The sequence below is a fragment of the Erpetoichthys calabaricus genome, chromosome 2 (assembly GCF_900747795.2).
Source record: "Erpetoichthys calabaricus chromosome 2, fErpCal1.3, whole genome shotgun sequence".
Lineage (NCBI taxonomy): Eukaryota > Metazoa > Chordata > Cladistia > Polypteriformes > Polypteridae > Erpetoichthys > Erpetoichthys calabaricus.
Genome location: NC_041395.2, coordinates 164,862,232 through 164,875,308, shown reverse-complemented (window position 1 = coordinate 164,875,308; position 13,077 = coordinate 164,862,232).

The window sequence follows — 13,077 nt, the reverse complement described above, 5'->3', positions numbered from 1 at the left end:
CCTATAAAGAGGCACCTAGAAGCTAACAGGTGCTGGCACATCTCAAGCTGTAGACCTGTGCCTTGATGTGATTACAGGTGTTCAAGATGTGTATGAATACACTACTGCATTCTCTGTAGTGTTAAGTTACACATGCATCTTTTTCCATCTTTCTAATTTCTGAACAAAACAAATGAAAACACATTAGCAGAACATGTCTGAGGGCACATATAGTGCTGTAATGCCTGGCAGTAACAGGTGTAGTAAAGCCATCTGAATACATTTAAAATGTTTTACCTTTCCACTAAAAGGAAAAGGTAACTGATACCTGTTGTCAGTAGATACATGTGATAAACTGCTTTTGTGAGTATCCATGTGAGAGTAATCGATTGACCATGTGCTGTGTGCCACTGTGCTCCATATTGATGGCATTGTTTGATTTCTTCATTTAATTTACGGTTAAAGGAAAGAGTGCACCTGTTTTTTACATTAGATGAAAATATTATTTTCTCCAGTAATCAGTATTCTTTCTGTAAATCGCTCAAACACTGCACTGTTTAGATCTAGAGAAAATCTAAATGTTTCAGCAGCATTGCTGCCTACTTTCCCTCTGCTAATGTTGGCAGATTTCTGAAAATTTTGCTTATATCCTTACCATAGTCTTACCAAAAACAGACAAGAGTTAAAGAAAAACAGAGACAACATGACGACAGAACAACATGAGTGTTTCAGTTTCTTCCCATAACTCCAACACCTGCCCTCCAGAATCTGACAAGGAGTCACTTGTAGCCATACCTATAACTCCACTACAATAAAATATAAACTCCATGCTCACAGGAAGTAGCTGTCGTTCAATCGGAGGAATCCAGTCTCCTTTAGTCTTTGCCATATTTTTTCTTAGCAAATAAATCGGGTGTTCAAGGGGCTGCTCCAACTCTTTATTTCTTCATGTTTGATAATTTTTACAGTGGCATAATCAACAGGATTCCCTGGTGACTTGGAAGACAAGGCGAATCTTCAAACTTTGGTGGACAGTGTCCAACAGCTTACTGATCAAACCCAGGTGGTTAACCAACAGAAAATGTTTGCAACAGAAGAATCTGGTGGAATGTAGAGGAGATGCTACAGTGGGAACAGTAATAAGACTTGCTCAGGTACCCTATTATGAAATAAGGAGCACAAAGGCACCTACCTGTTAGTGTTTGAAGAAAAAGCCATCCATTATAAATGGCCACAGAAGAATGGATTCCCATACTAGTTCAGTTTTTAACAAGGGAAACATTCAAGGCCTACTCTAACCTGAATGAACAGCTTGTTGCCAATAATCAAGTACTGAAAAAAAGAAATACTTGCTAGATACAGAATAATACAGCGATAATTCACACAAAAATACTACAAGCGAAATATGATCTACTTATACTATGCACTCACAAGCATTTGAATTGTTTGGCTATATACCCAAATGCCTCATAGAGCTAATCACTGTCAACTCTATTTTACTTTACTTACTTTGACCATTGTTAAGTTGTACTTGAAGCTGTTGCCATCTAAGGCACCTTTCACACAAGCTGTTGAGTTCCGAAATGTGTCTTCTTCTTTTGTTGTGGCTTTGAGTTTCCCAATCCTGTTCCTATCTGAGTTTCCTCTAGTTACCAAGCTTCTACTCATACTGTAGGAAACTTTACTTACTGACACATTGGCTTTCTTTGCAATTTCTCTAAAGGTAAGACCTACATATTGAGGAACCGAATTGTAAGCCAGTCTCCTTCTGTCATTCCATTATGTCATCCTGACTGGGAATGTGTACACAAGTCCATCCTAGCCTTTAATCTCTTCTGTATATATCACTTATATATATACCAGTGTTGTTGGTGTTGTTAAGCAGATTTGTTGAGTCAGATGTTTTGAAAACTGAAATCTACATCTCCTGTGGCTCTTTGTTTGCAGCTCTAAAATGGCATGACTGACACATTGTTTACTTCAAATGCATATTTTGCAGTTCATATTTTCATGAATATAGCTGCCAGTTCTTTCAAGCATACATCAACTCCTACACTATCATCGTAACCTGAACAACAGAGAGCACACACAGCACTTGTATCAACATACAGTTCACGTTTACTATTCATCTATTGATACCGTTGAATGCCAATGTATAATTTGATGCTACAGGAAGGTTTTTCCCTTGCATCTGGTTATTTTTATTTTTAAAACATGCAATGTGATCTCTGCACACATTACACAAATTTATATATTTAGTAGGGTTTTTTAAGACATTTTTTGACTCTAGATAGTTCATCATAAGCAGAAGTTTGCTGACTATTGGACTAGGTTAACAAGAGCACCTCTGAACTTCTCAGTTCAAAATCACCGCTCTAATTTGAACCACATTTTCATGAGAAGTTGGATTGGTTTAGAAATGTGACGCTCAGTGAGCCTTCTAATTGTTCCCAACCATTTTTGAGCAAAATTCACTCATGGTTGTCTATAGATGTTTATATTATGCATTTGGTTTCAGCGAGACTACATCCTTTGTGACTTGCTTATACATAAGTCTTTGGGTATAAATATTTATTTTTGATAAAATTTTAGGTTTTTGGTACTAACTGGTCAGAGTTAGTGCAACATACTAAAAATTAAAACTATGAATTTTCCAATACAAGTGCCTTATATGTTATTTGTGATATACCTGTATTACTTTGATATATACTAACATTTTCATAAACACATAATTTAATAGTGCACAGAGTGTCATTTGCTACACCTATAATAATGTAATGGCGGAAAATATGCATTTTAAATAATTTATGTTTAACATTGGAAAATTTTAACATGACAGTTAATGATCTAGATATTCCTGAAATTACTTCATATGGGAGTGGCTGCAAATGAGACTGAAATCAACAAGATAGATCTGAAGGTTAAACTCAAAAGGAGAGTCCAAAACACCTCACAATGTCAAATTTAAATTATATATACTGTATGTTATGTCCAAAACCCGAAGTTCAGCCAGTTCCCGAATTGGCTGCGAGGTGTGGCCAAAGTCCAAATTACAGTAATCCCTCGCTACTTCGCGGTTCACTTTTCGTGGATTCACGACTTCGCGGGTTTTTAAATACAAGTGATTGCCCGCCTATCGCGGAAGTTATGTTCCAGACCCATCAGCAACAGGAGAAAATCCGCGATATAGAAAGACCATATAAATAAACATTTTTATAGTTTAAGCCTTAAAATATCCATCCCACATGCTTTAAACACATGTAAACTTATAAAACACACTTTGTTAACACATATGATATGTGGATGTCGGGCTAAGGATATGAGTAACATCTCACTATTATAAAACATTTTAACTTCAAGCAAGACAAGACAGTGAGACAGGAAAATTGGTAATGTACAAGCAGCACAAAGCCAGCACAAAGTCCACTTCTCCTTAGCGTTCATTCAGCTCCCCACCCCCTTGACAATGCGAAGTGGCAGGAGCGTACTGCGCTTCCGGGGAGGGGGGGTTTGAGCGAAGGTGCGTTCAGCTCTGACACACCCACACACACACACACACGCACACACACACACACACACACACTCCTCCTCCTCCTTCCGAACGCGCAGAGCGACAAGCAGGCATTTTGGCAGAAGCAGCACAAAGTCCATTTCTGCTCAGCGTGAGTTCAGCTGCCCCCCTTCACAAAGCGAGTGCAGACACATTGACGTCTGATCGCTGTGTGCAGTGTTGGTCTGAGGTGTTTAAGAATGTAGAAAGTGTTTAAGAGCATAGGAAGTGTTTATAAGAGCGCGGGAAAGGTTAACAAGAGAGTGAGAAAGGTTTATAAGAGTGTGGGAAGGGTTTATAAAGCCTCAAAATATGTATAAATAATAAAATAAATATAGGTCGCTACTTCGCGGATTTTCACCTATCGCGGGGGGCTCTGGAACGTAACCCCCGCGATAGGTGAGGGATTACTGTACTAGAAATGACCAGCGTATATGCTACTTTTCCCGGCCATTTCGTGAAGTGGCGAGAACTCCCTGGCCAAAATCCGATGTGCTCATGTAAGACTGTCTGCCCAAGGTGTGAAGATACTTAAAAACTTTCAGATGCAGATTCAGAAGTGGGTTTTCCATTCTGCACGAGAAACTGCCCAAAGCGGGTCTTGTTCATAAAGCGGACACCACTTGAGACGGCCTTCTCCTCGCCCAAACACTAACCTTAAGATCAATAAAATAGGTCCCTGATGTTAAGTCACTATTTTAGGGCTAAAATGATAACAGAAATGTGAAACCTACTTATATAATTAATCTTAATTATTTTGAAACAACCAAGTGGTGTCCGCTTTCTGAAAAAGACCCATCAAGGCTATACTCGATGCAATTGCACTAATAAGTACGCAACAAATCGCTGCTCATGCCTTTTTTTCTTCCAACTTTGGCCAATCACCCCATGCTATTTTGCAATTAAGGGAAAGATCGGACATTGGCTGGTCAATTTACAGCAACATTCCCGATTTGGCCGGACACTTCCTGCTTTGGCCGATTTTGTTAAAAGCATATACATACTTAATAATAATTAAGCCGATTCAACAAGGAGCAGGACAGAAAATTAGCTTGAACAGTAGTGAAACAAACAATGTGAAGAATAGTGAAACAAGCAAAAAAGCAAGAGAAATAAGATGGAACAAAACTAATATGCAAAAATTAAGGGAAATTGTTAATCAACAGGGCCACAAAAGTTAATTATAAAAAAGCAAATTGAAATATCAAAGACTGAAAGCACTAATTCTAAACCCAAATTTCACTGACGCAGAAGTACAAAACCAAGGGAACAAAAATAGTTTTTACCATACTTCAAAAGACAGCAAAATCAGGCCAGGCCAGTTCTTAAATCTCATTCAGAAAACAATGTAATTAATTGCAAAATATATTAACTAGAGGAACCAAACCTTTAAAGTCCAAACCAAATGGGGAGTGATTAACAAAAACTGAAAAAAGTAACAGGCAGACAAAAATGAAAACTGAGTTACCAGGGATGAGCCCAAAATTAAAGGAATATCATTCAGAAATTATAGACCAATTGATCTCCTTCTATCCTACATAAGGTAAAATATAAGAAAACCTATTGTCAGAAATAAACAAGTGGACTGCTTGCACAAAAAGAATATTCAAATTTGCAGCATGGATTAAGAGTAGAAACATACTGCCAAATAATTTTGAAAGGTTCATTTTAAATGCAGCTGAATCACATATGATATTGCTTACTTAGACTTTCCAAAAGTCTTTGATATGGCGCCAAACCTAAAAATTAATCCAAAGCATTGAAGTCATTGATGCCAGCTGAAACTAATGAAAATTGGTTGTGCTATGATAAATGGACAGAGGACAAATAATACAAATAAAAGGTCATTAGCAGAGTTCATCACAGACCATTTCATTATTTAATCTATATTATTTAGTTTCAGATACAATAAAATTTGCATATGACACCAAAATAGGAGGAAGAGTACAGGCAAAAAAATCAGAAAACACTGCACAATCTTCAAAGCTACACAAAGATGTGGAAATAAATTTTTCAATAATGTTATGAACAAACTAAGCCTGCTCAGCTAGAGATGGAATCATAGACAAAGACATGGACTAACTGAAAGGGGCAAAAGAATGGATTGTGAAAATCAGGCAAGGGTCAAATTCAGAAAGATGAATAGTAGCAGTGTCAAGCCTAAAACATTTACAAAATATCTTAGTTTAGGAAAACAAAGTCAAAGATACACAACTGCCATTTAAACATTTTCTAATTAACTATCATGAAACACTCTTTATATTTTAGAATATTTCCAGATACTTGGATATTAGTGAATTTGCACCACCCCTATTAAATAATTACCATAATAATGTTGTCTCATGCACCACAGCTGCAAATGCCATTCTTAGCATTAAAGTCTTGCAAGAATACACATTAACAAAAATGGCAGTGTGATAATGTCACGAAAATAATGCAATAGATTAAAAAAGATAATAAATTTAATGTGAAAAATAATTTAAAAAATTGACTTTGGGGGTACAAAAACCAAGATGTATAACAAATACATGACTGGTGAGAGGACTGCGTTAGTTAGTTCCCAAACTAATTTTTAGAATTAAGCAATATTTTTATTTTTTGCTTAGAACTTCAATGTACTGCCATTTAGTCCAGTATGTCACAGGTGAAGCACAATGGGTGTATTACAGCATGGACTGTCCAACTATATCCTAGTTAATAACAAGATCCCGGCCAGTTCTGTCCATGGATCTCAGAGCAAAGAAGTGCTGGGATTGGAAATTTGATTCAGATTAACTGACATGAGTCTAGTCTTTTTACCCTTGGGGCAAGCTGGAGTGGCTTTCTCAACCATGCCCTGCCTGACGACCTGTGAGATAACACCCTTGGAATAACATGGATAACCCAATCAAGGTGCATGAGATGTAGACCAAAAAAACAAGTGTGAAAAGAAGGCCATGCCCACTGTGTCCTCTTCGAAACAAAATTCTCTAGTGTTCTTTGAAACACCTAGCTGTTCCTAAAACTACAACTGTTCAAATGTAAGGAAGTTCAAAGAAAGGTCTGTCTACACTCCAATGCCAATGCCCTCTCCCAGATGCATGAGCTTCATCCTGAGTCCACTCGTCCTGCTGGGATCAAGAAGGTAGACCATGTTGTACATAAGCACCTAGGGAGCAACTTCAAGGCTTATACAATTTAAAAACAAGAGCAGGATCTTACAGCAATTAGCTCCATCTCCCGTTTCATCAGCAGACTTGAGGAAGACACAGACAGAGCTGAATGACTTCTACTCCAGTGGGTATTTAGGAGATTGTGACACTGGAAATCATTGGTAAGTTTTGAATCTGTGAATAAAGAGGACAGAGCGCCCTCAGAAAATGCAACCTAATTTTCCATAGCTGTATTCACCAGACATATGACATACTTTTCATAGTCTCTTTTGTTATTTGAAACTTACATTTTTTTGTTAGCTATTAAACAGGGTACCAAGGGTGTGTTCCAACACTTTACCTTGCCCACCCCCTTTTCTTACACAAGGTACAGAAAAAACAAGAAATGTAAATGCAATGTGTTCAAAACATAATAAATTCCAATTAATAAACAAGACAGTATTCACTAATGAATATCCAAAAACATAATTAATAAGAAAATTTTAAAAAATAATACTGAAAAGACAACAAAAAACTAAATAAAAGGAAAAGACATCTGAGCCAGTGACAAAGCGCCCGTTATACAATAGCACACAGATGTGCATATCATACCATTGGTACTATACCACATACAATATCAATGATATAAAAATAAGATAACCAATTGCAAATTGGTTGTCAATAAATAAAATGTGTTCCACCCACTTCAGGCCACCACTAATGGTAACTTCAAAATATTAATGCTACAGACACTCTCCACCATCTCAACACTGATGCAGATGGGAGTTTATTCTGCCTCCTTGGCTATGCTCACATCAAAGGGCAGATTGTTGTCCTGATACCACTGCATCAAAAGGCAAATAAATCATTTCTCTATAAGGTGTGTCTTTGTTGTTGATCAGACCTACAATGGTGGAGTCAAATATAATGCTAATATAATGATGGAGTTTCAGCTGTTTTTTGCCACCCTGTCACAGATTAACACAGCTGAGAACTTTGCTATGTAGGGTGCTTGTGTTGAAGTGTGAAATAAGTGGTGCTGCTAATCCACACATCCTGTATAATGTACATGATGCAATTAAAACCTAAAGGTTATCAGTATGATTAATTGAGATTATGCATGAAATATACATTGTATTAATTTGTATCTGTAAGTATGTAATTTGATGGTTACTAAAATCATCTACATGAGACAGGTAGATGTCAATTTTATTATTATTTTGATTTTATATTATTGCTAATATTTACTATCCATGCTTTCATTTTCAAACCTGCTGTAGGTGCCATGAAGGAATGACTAGCATCCTAGCCGGGATAAAGGATGGATTCTTGCCCGGACAGGAGGCCATAATGGATGGACTGGGAAAATTGGGATACCAGGAGCAGTCCATTCCCCCACACGACAAGTGGGCGTGCTCCTCAGAGGTGAACCCGATTAAGACACCCACAGGGTGCATTGGAGTTGGAGTCTGAAGGCGCAGCCCTGTCGAGGTCTTTGGATACCATCAGAGGGTGATGCCGGGGAAGGAATGCTTTGGTTTCCACACAACCCCAAAGTGCTCCAGACAACCTGGGCATGACACTGGAAGCAGTTACAGGGTAGGATTTAAAAAAGAGCCTGCAGCCTCACTTAACTGAGTCAGAGGAAGGAGGCAGCCGGCAACACATTACCGGAGATGGAAGAAAAAGATTTATACTGTATTTGTGAATTGGAACTGGTGATTCTGTAAGGAAGGTCTTGGAGGTGATTCAAATCTTTTATTGTGCTTGGGCATTATTGTGTCTGTGGTTAGGGCAGCGTTTCTCAAACTTTAAGTATTTGTGACCCGAGTTTTCATAACAGTTTTAATCGCGCCCCCCCCCCCCCCTAACATTTTTTTGAAAGGAGCCCACTAATACCAATTTGTTCTTTTTTAATTAATGATATATCATAGATGCATATTTTATTATACCTACTTAACTTTTATCGACATTTATCTAACTCTATATTTATTTTTCTAGTATCAGAATGTAGTTTAAGTTAATTTGTTTTGGTTTCAATAGATGTATTTTTCATATTTTCGATTCTTGTTTTCTTTTTTTCACATCTTTGCACCCCCTTTTTTGTTACTTCGTGCCCCCCTAGGGGGGCCTGCCCCACAGTTTGAGAACCACTGGATTAGGGGTTCAGTGATGCCCCCTTGTGATTACACTGCTTAATCCAGTTTAATGTTACAGGGGATCGGAATCCAGTTCCATCAGCACTGAGGGCAAGGTAAAAACTAAACCTGGACGTGCTGCCATTTCATTGTAGGATTCACACAGTTTATGGGATATGTAGAAGGTACAAACTCCACACAAACTTTGGGTAAGTTTTTAATACATATACACAATACATTAAGTAATGCAATGCATAATTTTACATTCTATTTTCTTTAACATATACATTCAAATGAAATATTTATTAAAGACAATTTATCTAGTAGGCATTCTAGGCTTAAATGTCATGCTTGATCTGTACTCCAGGTGTTCCTTCCACATTCCAAAAAACCTATTTGAAAAATTAATTATCGATTCCACATTTGCCCACTGGGAGGCTGATTGTTGGTCTTTGTGCACTAGAGTAGGGTGTATGAAGGACTACCACCATGTCCAGAACTGGTTCCTGTCTGCTGCTAAGATAGGTTTCAGATTCCAATGACCATGAATTACATTGAGCAGGTTGAAGAATGTTATAATATTCCCCCTTTTTGTTCTTTACCTTTTCAACTTTTAGTTTTCAGTCATAAGAAAATATACTGTCAGGTCTTGATGTTAAAGCATCCTTTCTTATATTGTATTACTTATGACATAAATGTATATGTTATGGAGTTGTAGTGGACTTAACATTAACAACTTCCATACAGTTTGTAGAAACCATTAAGAAGGCTAACAAAATGTTAGGTTATATAGCATAATGTGTAAAGAACAAGTCAAAGGAGGTTATGCTTAAGCTTTAAAACACACTATTTGCTTCTGACAATACATAGAAGTAAAGATACCATTTGCCCTTTTAGCATAGAGCTCAAATAATTCTATCCCATTCATTTTAGAAAGGAATTCTCTCTCCCTGTGGAACACAGTTCACCACTAAATTACACTTGTTGATATTTATACCACATGTCTGTCTAGTAGATGCAGTTTCCACATCTCTCTGAACAGCAGAATCTTAATAAGTTTATGCGACACCTCCCAGATTATCAGTCATCAGAATATCATTTACACTATACAAATAAGGAAGATTACAGGGAGTAACAGTGACCCCTTGAGAACACTATTAAAGATGCACAGACAACAACTTACATTTCTGATTAGTAAATATATACTGTATTTAGAAATACATTAAAGTTATGAATATCTCTAGATAAATATTTCAGAATTTGTTACACAATTCTGAGATTCTGGAACACCATTTTCCACTTTTATTACTCATAACTACTTTTAACTCGTGCACAAGAGTCAAATATGCTATTTTCCCAATTTCTGTGCTTAATAGGGGATTATTAATGTGATATGAACTATAAATTTGCCACCCTAAGCAACTGCTGTGAGATGGCAGGCCCTCATCACTATTTCAGACATGCTATTAATAATAATGATTTCCTAGGCTAATGCTTCTTTAGTACTGTATACTGTGTATTACATACATATATTTGACGCTGTAAAAATTGGGAATGCCCAACTCTGAACTTCTACTTGCTACTAGATATACCAGTTCCCTAAACAGTTTTACACTAGATCATCGAATTTTCGTGATTTATAGTCAGAATGCTCCCATTTAGTAAGGGTAGAGCATTAACAAGCATTATTGTTTTTGGCTTATTTGAAAGGGTTTGATTTTTCAGAAACTGAGTATAGCACTTTTGGAAAACCTGTGACTTAACTGAGGATTGATTTTTCCCTTATGGAATTCTCCAGTGCATTTTGTTACCTAGGTAGCATGGTGGCACAGAAGTTACCATTGTTGTTTCATAGCTCCAGGGATGTAAGTAGGATTCAAAGCTGAGTCACATTCTGAGTGGAGTTTACAACTCTCCTTGTGTCTGCATGGTTTTTTTTCTGCTTAATCTGGTTATCTACCACATCTGAAAAACACATTTTAGTAAATTGGTCAGTCTGGATGGGAGTGTCCTAGATTGGTATGCTGTTTTGGGTTGGTTTCCCTCTTAAGCCTGATTTTGCCTGGATAGACTCCATCAAGAGAAAACTCTGTACTGGAGAAAGTGAGTTAATAAAATACATGGTTATGTGGATTGATGCATGCATGGATGAATGAATGGACAGCTGGATTTTGTTATCATAAAAACTTGTCTCAACTACCACTAACAGACATAAAACTGATGGTAATGAACCAACCAAACTTCACAGTGATCATTTTCCAATCAATAATAACCTTGTTATATATTCTCATCATAACAATTATTTTCAAATCACCCTAATAAAGTTCTTTCTTAAGTTTCAATGTATACTGTGTAGGACAAAGTGGGCATTGCCCATTCTGCTAGGCTTTCATTGTACACCAGGCCTGTTAAGAAAGCAGATTTAACTGGGATGCAGATATTCAGCTGCACAAATATCCACTTGTATTCCAAACTAAGTTACTGAACTCCAGCCTGTGCCAGTATCTGCCTGGACTTCATCTAATAACAAAGGTGTAAATCAGAGTTGCACTGACATCACCCCAGAGGCCCTTCTCCAGACATCTTGAGCCACAAGGCGCAAAATGGACTCAAGCAAGAACAAAGACCTATAATTCAAGGGATGACAACTAAGCTGGACAGAAGAACCCACCTTTTAAAAGACATTGATTTTATAACTGGAAGTGACTTTAATCCAATCAGGAGAAGGTTCAACATTCCTTTAAAAGTTCATGCACCCAGTCATTCAATGTCAATATCAATGTCATAGATGACTCTCAGGCATCGGGAATCCAAGCTCTGGGACTTGAGTCGGCATTGTTTAACAGCAATAACGGCTCTTTTTCCACGGCGGCGGCAGGTGCGTTTGCGTCTCTGAGAGGCATTCAGCTCACTGATACAGGTGAACACCGGCATCCAGGTACATTCAAGGTACATGAGAAGAAGATTAGAGACAAGAGAATAGCAAGTTTGAAAGAAGTTTAGGGATTCTCTCCGGGCACCCTCCCTGGGATTCTCTCAGGGAGTGGTAACTCTCCAAAATCACTGAAAATATCTGAACCCTCTGATCCAAAGGTTATGAGCTATCCTCTCCATGAGGAGCTGCAACGGTGAAACGCTCTTCTCTTTGAAAACCTGAGAGCTGAGATCCAGTCTGCTATGCTAAGTACTGAGACCTGTCTGCTTAGGAGCAGCCATTACTTCAAGAAGGGAACTTCAGCATCTAAACTCTTGGGCCAGAATGAGTAACATTGTTTGCCTATGAAGTGGCAAAAGACAAAGGAAGGCAAACTAAAGAAGAAGCAGCACAGTACTGCATTCCAACACATGAAGAATCTTCCACTTGAACCCGGAGCATCAACAATGCAACAACTCCACACAACATCAAATATCATAAAGACTTGGTATCATAAAACTATTTATCTGTGCCAAGATAAAGTAGAACTCTAATTACCAGTAAACAGAGCACCTATATGTTAGATGTTTGTTTCTCTAGTGTGTCTGCGTCCAATCTTATATGTCAATATACAGTGGGGAAAATAAGTACAGTATTGAACACATCAACGTTTTTCTCAGTAAATATATTTCTAATGGGGCTATTGACATGAAATTCACACCAGATGTCAGTAACAACTCAAGTAATCCACACAAACAAAGAAATCAAAACAAAAAAGTCCATAAATTAAGTTATATGTAATAAAGTGGAATGACACAGGGAATAACTATTGAACACAATTACTGAAAATTATTTAAAACTTAGTAGAAAAGCCTTTGTTGGTAATGACAGCTTCAAGACACCTCCTGTGTGGAGCACTGCTCATGTATGAACTCTAATCTTGAGTTCTTTCCATAGATTTTCAATTGGATTCAAGTCATGTGATTGTCTGGGCCATTCTAGTAGCTTTATTTTCTGTCTCTGAAACCAACTGAGAGTTTCCTTTGCTGTGTGTTTGGATTCCTTGTCTTGCTGAAATGTCCACCCTAGTTTCATCTTCAGCATCCTGGTAGATGGCAGCAGATTCTTATTAAGAATGTCCCGGTACATTTCTCCATTTATCCTTCCTTAAATTATATGAAGTCTGCCAGTACCATATGGTGAAAAACAGCCCACAGCATGATGTTCCCACCTCCAATTGGTTGGTATGGTGTTTTTGGGGTGATGTGCAGTGCCATTTCTCCTCCAAACATGGCGTATGCAATGACTTCCAAAGAGTTCAATTTTGGTCTCATCTGGTCAGACTATATTCTCCTAGCATTTCAA